The sequence below is a fragment of the Polyodon spathula genome, chromosome 2 (genome assembly GCF_017654505.1).
Source record: "Polyodon spathula isolate WHYD16114869_AA chromosome 2, ASM1765450v1, whole genome shotgun sequence".
In the NCBI taxonomy this organism is placed as follows: domain Eukaryota; kingdom Metazoa; phylum Chordata; class Actinopteri; order Acipenseriformes; family Polyodontidae; genus Polyodon; species Polyodon spathula.
Window position 1 is genome coordinate 9757301 of NC_054535.1, and position 13559 is coordinate 9770859.

The window sequence follows — 13559 nt, forward strand, 5'->3', positions numbered from 1 at the left end:
ATTAGAGGGGACTGGTGCGGTGAACGAATGAATAATGAAAACTACTGGTGTCAAAATGTTATCTTCCTAGAATAATTAATATATGTATGTGTGTGTATAATATATATATATATATATTACACACACACACACTGAGTGTACAAAACATTAGGAACACCTGCTCTTTCCATGAAATAGTTGACGAGGTGAATCCAGGTGAAAGCTATGATCCCTTTTTGATGTAACCTCTTAAATACACTTCAATCAGTGTAGATGAAGGGGAGAGGGGTTAAAGAAGGATTTTTAAGCCTTGACACAATTGAGACATAGATTGTGTGTGTGTGTGCGCCATTCAGAGGGTAAATGGGCAAGACAAAATATTTAAGTTCCTTTTGAATGGGGTATGGTAGTAGGTGCCAGGCGCGCCGGTTTGAGTGTGTCAAGAACTGCAACGCTGCTGGGTTTTTCACATTCAGCAGTTTCTTGTGTGTATCAAAAATGGTCAACCACCCAAAGGACATCGAGTCAACAGTAGGCCAGTGGTCGAAAATGGCTCATTGATGAAAGAGGCCAAAGAAGGCTGACACGAATTGTACAGAGCAACAGACAGGCTACAGTTAGTCAACTGACAGTCCAGTACAACACTGGAGCTGAAAGACCCATAAAAGAATGCACAACTCATCATACCTTGACATGAATAGGGTACCTCAGCCGACGACCTAACAGAGTTCCACCTCTTTCAGCAAAACACAAGAAACTGCGGTTGCAGTGGGCTAAGGAACAAAACCACTGGACACTGAAAGATTGGAAAACCATTGTCTGGTCTGATGAATCCCAGTTCCTGCTGTTTCTTGCTGATGGGAGGTCTAGGGTATGGAGAAAACCACATGAGTACATGCATCCATCATGCCATGTGTCAACATTGCGGGCTGGTGGTGGTGGTGTGGGGTGTGTTTTCATGGCACACATTGGGCCCCTTGATAAAAGTGGAGCAATGTTTGAATGCCACAGGATATCTGCACATCATTGCCAATCACGAGCATCCCTTCATGGCAGCAGTGTATCCATCTGCTAATGGATTTTTTCAGCAAGATAATGCCCCATGCCCCTAGGCTAGGATTGTCCAAGAATGGTTCCACAAACATGACAGTGAATTCAGCTTACTGCAGTGGCCTGCCAAGTCACCAGATCTTAATCCAATTGAGCATCTGTGGGCTCAGATGGAACAAGCTATTCGGAGTAGAGATCCACTACCAGCCAACTTGACACAACTGTGGGAAGCATTGGAGTCAACATGGGCCAGCATCCCTGTGGAACGCTTTCGACACCTTGTAGAGTCCATGCCCCGACGAATTGAAGCTGTTTGAGGGCAAAAGGGGGTGCAACTCAATATTAGGAAGGTGTTACTAATGTTTTGTACACTCAGTTTATATATAAAGCAATCAATGAAAAACAAATATTACAAAATGGCTTTTGTATATAAGCCCTGAAAACAGATCTCAAATATAAAGAATTGCTGTACAAGTGACCTTAAGGGGCCCCTAATTTTCTTGTTTTCTTTAATTAACTTCTCCTGGTTATGCCATAAACATGCCAATTCAATGTGGTCAGTTTGAGATAAGCCTTTACAGAAAAGTGGTTACATGTACCCTATATGTTTTTGCCAAGGTAAAGGATTAACACATTTACAAAAGCATCCTAAAAACCCTGCATACATTGTTAACCCAGTAAAGCCTTTAAGTGAACCGCGTGCATAGGAAAAGCATACATCAAACAGTTTATATACACCATGGTAAACTTAGACTCTGTCCACACTATGCCTTTAAACTGACTTAAAAGCGCTTAATACGGTTAGCCTTTACACTACTTATCGTTTAGTATTGTATTCAAGACCATGTCAGGGGGCTGTCTCGAGTCCGGTTCTAAATTAGGTTGCATCAGTCGATGCGGTTTGTGTGGATGCTCTAATACCAAACTACATTTTTTGTGTATCCTCCAGTATCCCAAAATGCTTTGTTATGCTTGTTAAAGGTACATCACAGGAATAAAATAAAACCTAAAAACTTCAAGCCCTACTTGTGTGTGTTCGCATTTACTTTTTCCAAAATAACGTAGCGTTCTGCGCAGGCAGGCAGGGAAGAAGGGAGACAACATGCTGAAATCAGTTCCAAATCTTTTATTTTGGGACGCTAATTTCTAGCACCCACTCAGAGACCACTGCTCTGACTGTTTCACTGCTTTGTGGAACACAACCAAATCAGGACAGCAACAACAACAAACAATTGGCGGCACAGCGCCCTTTTATGTCAATAGGGTGCCGGAGCTTTAAACACATCCCATTCGTCCTCAGTCGCACACCAGGACCAATGAGCACAGACAAAAAACAGCACCACACACACAGGTTACATTTACACATAGACACAGAGACAGAGTTACACAAGCAAACAGTGGGAAATTCAGAGCGGAAAGGGAACACAATACAGGAGCAGTAGTACTGGTCGCGGAGGCGCGCCAGCGTCTTGGAAATGCCGAAATGCCCTGCCCTTGGCGCACTGTGGTTATCCTGGAGTACAGCATGGCTGAGCGAAGCAGGCACCACTAGTTGCAGGCGGGGCTCTCCGGTGGACGGAACTTGCCATCGGTGGTGCTGGAAGCTCCAAGGCGGCCCACTGTGACCACAATGCTTTCACCGTCTGCGAGAGCGGGGCTACTTCAGCGCAGTCAGGTCGCCGGTCCTCCTCTTTCCATTGTAGGAGTAGACTGAGCTCTGGGTCCTGCTCTGCTGCTCCTGCCACTCAACGGGAGACAGGGGCTGCACCTCTCTCAATGTCACCCTGTCCACTTCCTCCTCCAATGCCTCTCTCTCCCTGGCTTCCTGGCGGTCCCAGTATCCACACCCCACCTCACTGCACGGTCGCCTGGACAGAGTCAGAATTCCTGTACTTCACTCCTGGCCAGTGTCAGATGCTCCGGTCATCTCGAGCTACCTGTCCTTCGGGTTCCCTGAAACGAAGCAACCACTGCAGCACGGTGTGATTAGTGCGGTGCAGAAACCGACGACTACAGAAGTGGTACCGACAGACTGGAAAATTGCAAACGTAATACCGATCCACAAAAAGGGAAACAAAACTGAACCAGGTAACTACAGACCAGTAAGCCTGACTTCTATTATATGCAAACTTATGGAAACTATAATAAGATCCAAAATGGAAAATTACCTATATGGTAACAGGGTCCTGGGAGACAGTCAACATCGTTTTAGGAAAGGGAGATCGTGTCTAACTAACTTGCTTGATTTTTTTGAGGATGCAACATCGATAATGGATAATTGCAAAGCATATGACATGGTTTATTTAGATTTCAAAGTCCCGTACAAAAGATTAATTCTCAAACTGAACGTGGTTGGGATTCAAGGAAACACATGTACATGGATTAGGGAGTGGTTAACATGTAGAAAACAGAAAGTACTGATTAGAGGAAAAACCTCAGAATGGAGTGTGGTAACCAGCGGTGTACCACAGGGATCAGTATTAGGTCCTCTGCTATTCCTAATCTACATTAATGATTTAGATTCTGGTATAGTAAGCAAACTTGTTAAATTTGCAGATGACACAAAAGTAGAAGGAGTGGCAAACACTGTTGCAGCAGCAAAGGTCATTCAAAATGATCTAGACAAGATTCAGAACTGGGCAGACACATGGCAAATGACATTTAATAGAGAAAAGTGTAAGGTACTGCACGCAGGAAATAAAAATGTACATTATAAATATCATATGGGAGATACTGAAATTGGAGAAGGAATCTATGAAAAAGACCTAGGAGTTTTTGTTGACTCAGAAATGTCTTCATCTAGACAATGTTGGGAAGCTATAAAAAAGGCCAACAAGATGCTCGGATACATTATGAAAAGTGTTGAATTTAAATCAAGGGAAGTAATGTTAAAACTGTACAATGCACTAGTAAGACCTCATCTTGAATATTGTGTGCAGTTCTGGTCACCTCGCTATAAAAAAGATATTGCTGCTCTAGAAAGAGTGACCAGAATTATTCCGGGCTTAAAAGGCATGTCATATGCAGACAGGCTAAAAGAATTGAATCTGTTCAGTCTTGAACAAAGAAGACTATGTGGTGACCTAATTCAAACATTCAAAATTCTAAAAGGTATTGACAGTGTCGACCCAAGGGACTTTTTCAGCCTGAAAAAAGAAACAAGGACCAGGGGTCACAAATGGAGTTTAGACAAAGGGGCATTCAGAACAGAAAATAGGAGGCACTTTTTTACACAGAGAATTGTGAGGGTCTGGAATCAACTCCCCAGTAATGTTGTTGAAGCTGACACCCTGGGATCCTTCAAGAAGCTGCTTGATGAGATTTTGGGATCAATAAGCTACTAACAACCAAACGAGCAAGATGGGCCGAATGGCCTCCTCTCGTTTGTAAACTTTCTTATGTTCTTATGTTCTTATGTTCTTAAGTAGATGGCTTTTACTACTGCCAATAGCTCCCTCTGGGTCACACAGTAATTACGCTCCACTTTGGAAAGTGATGAGGGGGGCTGGCGATGGTGGCGAATCCTTGCACAAACTTCCTGTAATAGGATGCAAGGCCCAGGAAGTTGTGGATTTGCCTTGTGTTGGCTGGGATGGGCCACTGCTGCATGACAGACATTTTCCCTGGGTCGGTGGCGATGCCTTCTTCGCTGACCTGGTGGCCGAGGAAGGTGGCCTTGCGCCTGAACAGGTGGTACTTGTCTGGGTGCAGTCGCAGCCCGGCAGCCTGGATGCTCTGCAGCACCTGTCGCAGGTATAGCAGGGCCTCTGAGAAGGTCGGTCCTTGTACCAGCAGGTCATCCAGGTACACCACACATGCCTGTCTGGGGATGCCGTCCAGCACCTTCTCCATCAGCTGCTCAAACGTGGCCCAGGTATTGCAGTCCGAACGGCATGATGTTGAATTGCCAGAGGCCCTATCCGGTGGAGAATGCTGTCTTTGGTTTTGCATCAGGGGTGAGCTCCACTTGCCAATAGCCGCTCCACAGGTCTAGGGAGCTGAACCAGGAGGGCCCAGTGATGAAGTCCAGTGACTTGTCGATGCGAGGGAGTGGGTAGGACTGCATTTAGTCAGCGGTAGTCAACATAGAATCGCAGGCTTCTGTCTTTCTTGTTCACTAGTAACACGGGCGCAGCCCAGGGGCTGTTGGACGGCTCAATCACCCCAGCATCTCACATCTCCTCAATGATCTCTGCAGCTGCCTTGCACCTGAACAGGGGCAGAGAAGTGGGGTGGTTCTCGACTGGGTGGGGATTGTCCAGTATTGATTTGATGCTTGACCATTCCCACCCATCCTCTGGCCTGACCGAAAGGGGTGCTCAAACTCTTGCGTAAGGCGCGGAGTTGACTGCTCTCTTGTTCCTGGAGTCCCTGCTTGCTGCGCTGGTACACTCTCTCCATCACCTCAGCGAAGTGGCTTCCTGCTCTTGGTGCAGGCCGTTCGGGGTGCTCTCAAAAGAGCTCACGCTGGCTGGGATCTAGGGGTTGATGCTGGGATCGGCGGCCTCTCTCTCTCGCTCTGCCCCTGTCTGTTGCAGTAGCCCTTGAAAGGGCTGACGCCTGCTGAGGTCTGGTGGTTGATGCTGGTGTCTGTTGCCGCTTTCTCACTCCTGCAGTTCAGATGGAGATACTATTTCTCCCTACGATGACAGATGTGCTGGCGGTTTGTTTGGGGTTGGAGACGTGGGCCTCTTCCCCTTCTACCTGCCGGACTTTCCTCTCCAAGTCTGTGGCTAATCGGGCCAGGGACTCCCCTGCCATCTCCCCTGGTTCCCCTGTGTTGTCGAACTGGCGTTGGAAGGTGGCCATCAGGGTGTGGTAGTTTCTCATCTCTTCCTCGGTCAGGTTCAGCAGCACCATCTGGGTCTCCCCTCTCAGCGCTGCTTCCCCAGCCTGATTAGCTCCGTGTGGAAGGCTTCCCAGCTTGTTGTGCCATAAAAGCTGTGCAGCTTTACGGCCCGCCGTCCTTCAGTACTGCCATCCAGTCAATCGGTCGGCGTTCTTGTGTGATTGCAGGCCTCCGGCACGGCGTTCAGTGGAACCCAGCTGGGACCCATGATCTCTGCTGCCGGCGACCACTGCCTCCCAGCATGGCTCTTGGGTTGTCCTTCCAGCTGGGCACTTGCGTTCCTGGATATATCAGGACAGTTGCTCCACCTTGCATTCCTGGATATATCAGGACAGTTCCTCCACCTTGCATTCCTGGATATGTCAGGACAGTTGTTCCGCCTCGCATTCCTGGATATATCAGGACAGTTGCTCCATCTTGCCGCTCGTCTCTCCATCGCCTAGCCACTCCTGCTCGACGCTCGGGTGGTCCAGTCTTGATCCCGTTCTGACACCAGTGTAGCGTTCTGAGCAGACAGGCAGGGAAGAAGGGAGGCAACACACTGAAATCAGTTCCAAAACCTTTATTTCGGGACGCTAATCTCTAGCTGTCTAGCACTCGGAGACGACTGTTCTGACTACTACAAAGCAGCAACACACAGTTGGCAGCACAGTGCCGCTTTTACAGCATAGCTCCGCCCCTTTATGTTAATCAGGTGCAGGAGCTTTAAACACATCCTATTAGTCCTCAGCCGCACACCAGGACCAATAGGCACAGACAGACAACAGCCAATTACAGGGGGGACACAGGCACAGGTTACATTTACACATAGACACTGAGTTAGGGTTATACAAGCAAACGCGGGAAGTACAGAGCGGTAAGGGAACACAATGCATTAAAGTTAAAGTACACAAACGCAGTACAAAACATAATTGCATGGATAGCTACAATATATTTTTTAATTTATTTTTAGAATGGACCATGGGGCATAATGCATTATTTTTAAAATAAAATACAGTGCAGCTATATCTCTGATTTGTTAACAGTATATTCTCCTGTACGAAACCTGAGATCTGCAGATGTCTTAACAGTGCCAAAATCTATGCTTCGGTCTATGGGAGAGAGGGCCTTCAGTTGCTATGCACCCAAGCTCTTGCATGCTCACCCACAGAAAATAAAAGATTCAAATACTGTTGATATTTTGAAAAAGCGACTAAAAACACATGTTTTTAAAATGGCATTTGAGTCTGTGTAGGGCTGGTTGTTTGTGTGTTGTACAGTACTGGTGCTGTGTGTCCTCTGTTTCTGGGCTAAACTTGTGTGTCCTTGTTTTAATGTGTAACCTGCTTCCTGTTCATTTTTAATATCACTGTGTATTTCAAATCCTTTTGATATGTGCTGTTGATGAATATGCGCTAATAATAATAATAATAATAATAATAATAATAAATAATAATAATAATAATAATAATAATTATTATTATTATTATCAGTATTATTATTATTAGTATTATTATTATTAGTCTAAATTTGCCCTGCGTAAAACAAAGCAGTCCACAGAAAACAAGTCCTAAAATGCACCGTATCAGAGAAGCAACACGTCCTTGATAGATGACACTGCTTATTTACGACCAAACAAACCCGCACATCATTGGCGAATATCCCTTTATATACATCAAATCAACTGGAACAACTTTTTGAAATAAGTTATTTAAACGTTTTGCCCTAACATTTAGCCTCGGGGACGGGTTAGGCTGGAGCAAAGACGTAGTGAGAAATAAATAACCACTTGAGTATGCTACTGTACACTGCGAAAACAAAAACAAACAACAAAATAACATCTGTTATGCGACAAGGATGTTGATGCTTAGTGTATTTACTCAAAAAAATAATTCTGCTTTTGCCAGCACTAACAATGGATCCAAGAGTTTCTCACCAAGTCTCAAAGGGATCTCAAAAACGCTCCGTGCAAAAAACAGCAGGTGCAATATACTGATAATGACCCAAGAGCTCCCTTTGTGAATACATGGGGGTGCGGTGACGTAGAGAGGGTTTATTGGCTGTGAAACGGAGATGTGATTCCTGAGAGTTTGGCCGGGACGTTGACAGAAAACATTTTCTCAGAGTGGCAAGAGTGGGAGATAAGCTAACGGTATTCATTTACTTGCTACTAAAACTTATTTCGTTTGTAACGCGTCGAGCTAAAAGAAGAAGAGATGTAAGTAGCTATTATTATTATTGTTTATCTTTTGAGGGCTTTGAAAATGTGAGATAGCTTTTCTTTGTACTAGACTACTTTTATTGTAGAGATTAAACATTTGCACAAAAGCATGTCGTTTTTACACATTAAGGGTAGGCTAGATAGACTATTGAGGAATGGAGAGAGTTGTATGGTAACGAAACAATCTCTGAGTACTGTAATCTGAATGTGCATGATTTAGATAACACTGCCCTAAACCCAAGTGTACTGCACAGAACACAACGGGGATTGTGACGAAGAAACGACTTGGTTGGTTTATTATAAAAATGACCAATTTTTATGTAAGCATTTTATGTATGCGCCTTTTACCGCCGTTCCCGGACATTTAAATCAGGTAACATACGTGTATACATAGACATCATAATTTTTTTATTCTTGAAAAACTTAGGGAATGTGTGTTTATTACATTGAGAAGGTCCGCTGCATAAGCTACTCGGACTCGACCCCCGCCCCCGACTGCTACTGTGGTTTACGGACAATGGGGTTACATGCATAGATGTTTTAAATGATCCATAACTACAAATAATGTTGAGATATGTTCTAAAAAGAAGCGTCTGTCACAAATGTTTGGGCTAGAAGTCTTTCTCGTTTTGGCTTGGTTGATAAGTCAGAATGTTTTTAGTGAGTTTTATAAGTTTTTAGTACTACCGGACAATTTAAAACATTCATTTTACATTGTGCTGTAGCTTTTACTTCATAAACTAACTGCTTCACAACGGAGCCGACTAAGTGAAATGAAAGGATCAAAGTGTATCGGCAGAGAAAATAATCAACTTCTGCAAAACAAAGTTTCTTTGGTAATTTGTTTTCAATTAAAATGTTGTTACTGTATGTTGCTATAATGAATAATGCATTTAAAAACTGTTTATTAAGATACAGATTTCAGTTAGGCCTAATTGCAGAATTAGCAGATGTGCTTCATTTAAGCGGTAGAGCCCGTTATGCCGGCTCTACCCTGTGGCAGATGACTGCGACCGGAGTTAAGTGTTACGAGCCACTGGCAAGGGCGCTAACGAAAGTCAAGGTAATTTACCACACGATAGAGCCCGCATCGAGAGGACTGTATCGCTATTAGAAAACGATGTATTTATTTGTTTTATCTTAAAAAACTTTAAAACCTATATTTACCTTGAACTGATATTGTGCCAGGTAACATTCCGCGGAGGAAAAGAAAAACGACATACACGTAGAGAAAACGTTATTAAAAGTTTTTATTGCTAACACATCTACTGGGGTCTTACCCTTTCTTACTATAATTTATCTGGACATATACAATTGTTGAATAGTCCGTGTAGTATTTAGCCTGACTCGAAACTTGTTGTTGGAGGCGGGGCATCATTCAAGCAGGCAGGGAGTGGATTGGCTGGTGCGGAAAGAACTGAAACAGGGTTGGCAGTTTGACTGGCTAGATTTGAGGGATGATGTTTGGATCCGGCCGATGACAGAATTGTGGACCAATCGTGTCTGCCCTGTTGATTTGCTGTCCAGTAGCTGCGAATTGAGCCTTCATTACGATGTCCTGTCACAGACATGATTTCCCTTGTGTCCAGACCAGCTTCAGAAAGCATTGTAGCGAAATAGGTTAACGGAGGCAGGCGCATCAAACAGGGCAAGGCAATCCACACACAGGCTGAGGGCGGGTATGAACCTGGGACCTCTCGCACTCCAGCATAGCGCCAATACCCCAAGGAGCGTTTGTTGGGTTTATGTCTTTGTATGTGATTACATCACCTACCAGCCCTGCTGCTGCCTTCCCCCGTGCACACTACAGTATGTTTAAGTAGTATTTTATGTTGTCAGATTAGTTGTAGATTACAATGTAATTAATGTAAGAATATAATTCACAGTTAAGCATTTCAAAGTTCCAGCGGGCATCTATACAAAATAGAAGCCCGCTAAATCTGGAAGCTGATTGGCTGTTCGTACTCAGTCGTTTTCTGATGATCAATTGACTTGATCACTCAGGATCTGGGGATCTTTAAGCATCCTGAAACTAGAGGCATGTATACATATTTTAACTGGGGACCTTTACAACCAAACACATGAGCTACTACAATTGTGCTGCTGCTTTATATATTTCATTATCCGTCTCACGGTTGGCTTTTATGTGGAGTGACACTTTATTTATTTATTTATTTATTAGCAGACACCCTTATCCAGGGTGACTTATAATTGTTACAAAATATCACAGTACAATGTGTCACATATACTGTCACATTACAGATAAGAGAAGTTGTAAAAATCAGTAGCAAAAGATCAAAATCAAGTAAGACCAAAACATAGAGAATACAGTAAATAATTACATGTGAGAGCAGCAATGAATTATATATATATATATATATATATATATATATATATATATATATATATATATATATATTATATATTATAAAAAAAAGAAAATTCACCACACCCTAAGTACTAGCAAAGTTATGCAGTATGTAATCTACAGTATTAACTCCCTTGACCGGGGATTCTAAATGAAAGTACCTTCATCCTTAGAAAACATTAGAATAATGTTTGGATTTTAAAATGCCCTATTGTTTTCTAATTGACTGTTGTAGTAGGACCTGTGGACCAGGGCATAACCACTGAATAAGCAAATAAAAGCCCATTTACTTTATAAATGTATCCATTTGAAATCCTGTAAACTCTATTTGGGGAGGAATGTTAAGTTAAATTAGAACTAAACAATGGAAATTATGGAACTATCATTTCCCTCTGGGTTGTGGAAAACTTATATTGTTCTCTCTCAAGTTCCCAGAGTGAAATGAGTGGGACCATTGTGTGACAGCAATGGCTGGAGCTCCACTTACCCTTGTGTCTCGTGTATCGTTTCCAGGATGTAAAATTGCTGTTTGTCCTTTAGTAGACAAAAATAGCTTGTAGTAATTTAAAAGTTAAAGTTTGTAGAGGTATGTACTTTTACATCATACCACTGTTGTATTAATGAGATGACCTTAATTAATTTTTTCTATTAATGGCATAATAACCAGTTAATAATCAGTAAACTTCCTCAATGTTAAAACATGTCAGTCCTGATGTTTCAGGTGTAGGAGGAGCTAATAGTCTTTTGAGAGTTTAAAATATGTGACAGAGTCATGGGTTTTATACAAGCTGTATGCAAAAACCAAAAACTACTGCCTGTTTTATCTATTTAATGCCTGGCTAGTTCACAGTGACAGAGGGATTGCAAGGCTGAGCCTTTAGGCATTGTAACTAAAGTTGCCTCCTGCAAACCCTATTTGTGTAAATTGTACGACCCCGCTACTGTACATATGGTGATACTGCAGAATAATGTTTTCAAATTCACTGCTCATCAGCTGAATTAGTGGAATGTGAATGTCCAGTGCAAAGTAAATGAGCTTGTGTGTCAGCTGCTTTAAAGTGTTGGGTTTTTTTCTTAGCCTGTCCGTAATTGAGAACTTCATGGCCACATTTAAACTTTGAGGCTTGACTGACAGTTGTAGTAAAAATGTAAACTACTAGTCGTCTGCTTAACTTTGTAATGTCTTCGTCCAACTTTTAATAGCGATATACAAACTATGCAATTTTCTTGTCTCTGTTAAAATATCTTAGTTTTATATAATGTTCAACCCTCCTCTCTGACTGTTTTGTGAATGGCATGCCTTGAGCTCAGGCTAACTGCGCACCTTCGTTTGTGGGTCAAGTTAAGTTTTATGGCCTATTCAATTCTTAATAGATTCCAACGTTTCTGGACTGTGTGCCAGAAATCATAGATATCACTCTTTGTGGGTTTCTTATACTCTTATACTCATCTCTGTGCATATGTGGCCCATACAGTTTAAAATTTAGTTTTTTGCTTTTTTTTTTATTTAAATAAGAAGAATGCTAGTTTATATGGCTTTGTCAAAATGCTATGTAAAAAAAAGAGATATGTCACACACCAAGTTCCAGTTTCAAAACCAGAGGTTTCTGTATTGTAATCACACAAGAACAAGGTTACAGTGTTGGAGTGAACTTCGTCATTCTCGAACACAGCAGAGTTCACCAAACTTTTTTATACATGCGTGCAAAACAACAACAGTATCCGCACTGCAAACTGTTAGTGCCTTTTGTCACGCCAGCCTTCACAAGCTGTTAGTGCCAGTACTTTCCTGTTATCTACTAGCCTCCACCCCCTCCTTCTTGCAGTCTGTTCTCTCTTGATACAGCTGTGTTTAGCTGTTTATCAACTCCAGGCAACTTATGCTTCCAGTATTTATTTATTTATTTATTTATGTATTTATTTATTTTTTAAGTTTAGTCATCACCAGTGATTTTTACCACAGTTTTGTCCCCAATTTGGAATGCCCAATTATTATTTTTATCCCGGTTCACCGATGCAGCTACCACGCCGACTCACACGGCGGCAGACACACACGTCCTCCGAAATGTGTTCTGCCAAGCCGTCTTTTTGCACTGCAGGTCTACAGTGAAGCCACCAGACCCATAGTGCCGGAGGACAACACAGATCTGAGTGGCTTCTACCACAGACCTGCAGGCAGACTGTCGGCCACAGGAGTCGCTGGTGCGTGGTGAAATGCGGATTACCCTGCCGACCAGAGCCCTCCCCACCCGGGCGGCGTTCTGCCAATTGTATGCTGCCCCCTGGGAACTCCCGGCCACGATCGCCAATGGCATAACCTGGACTCAAACCAGCGATCTCCAGGCTATAGGGCGCATCCTGCATAGGGCCTTTTTCTTCCAGTATTTTCTTAATCTAACATTCATACTCATATTAACTGTTAAGTGTAAGTATATTTTGTTAGTAATTATACATTAATTCCAACCATCATTAGTAATAAAAGTAATGAGAGAAAGAAATACTCTTCTCAAATTCTCTCTTACAGCTATATGATTTATTTCAGTACACTCCTGTTATGTAAACTGTCAAAGCTGTTTTTGAGTAGAAAGTGTTCTTAGATGTGCTCTGAGAAAGTTAATAAACATCGGAGCGCGTTGCTATAGTAACAGAGTCAAGGAGAAAAGCTATAACGCTCCAAAAGGGAAAATCTTGCAATCTTGGAGAAAAATGACAAATGAAGAATTGTGTATTGTGACTTCAGAGAAATAAACAAAGAAGCAGAACTGATTAACTATACTAAAGGTGTGTTTACCTTTTAAAAAGGAAACACAAAAAAGCCACCTTATTCCTTCATTCTTGTTCTTGAGGCGAGAGCGTGTTGTATTCTGACTAGTAACAGTAGGGTCCAAATCTGGCCTTTCCATTAAACAAAAGCCTTATGAGGAGAACTGCGGTCGCCTTTTTAATAGTCAGGTACCTTGTGCGTCTCTCCTTGTGAGCATATTAAATGGTGTGTGGTCCAGACATACAGTAAACTGGTTCTTTAGTCCTAACTGCTTGTTTTGTTTTTATTTGTTTTTAAAATTCTAATTTCCCCCCCAGCCGTGGATGGCAGAACAATTACAAGCTTAAAT

The 13559-nt window shown here is 42.6% G+C and overlaps 1 protein-coding gene across 11 annotated transcripts in view; it reads left to right on the plus strand.

Moving 5' to 3' along the window:
* The first annotated feature begins 7957 nt into the window (after window positions 1–7957).
* Window positions 7958–13559, plus strand: part of LOC121329877 (prominin-1-A-like) — an 80122-nt gene continuing 74520 nt past the window's right edge. For all 11 annotated transcript variants that reach the window (XR_005951818.1, XR_005951820.1, XR_005951819.1 and 8 more), the window contains exon 1: window positions 7958–8075. The gene's annotated coding sequence lies outside the window, so the exon portion shown is untranslated. The remainder of the gene's footprint in view (window positions 8076–13559) is intronic.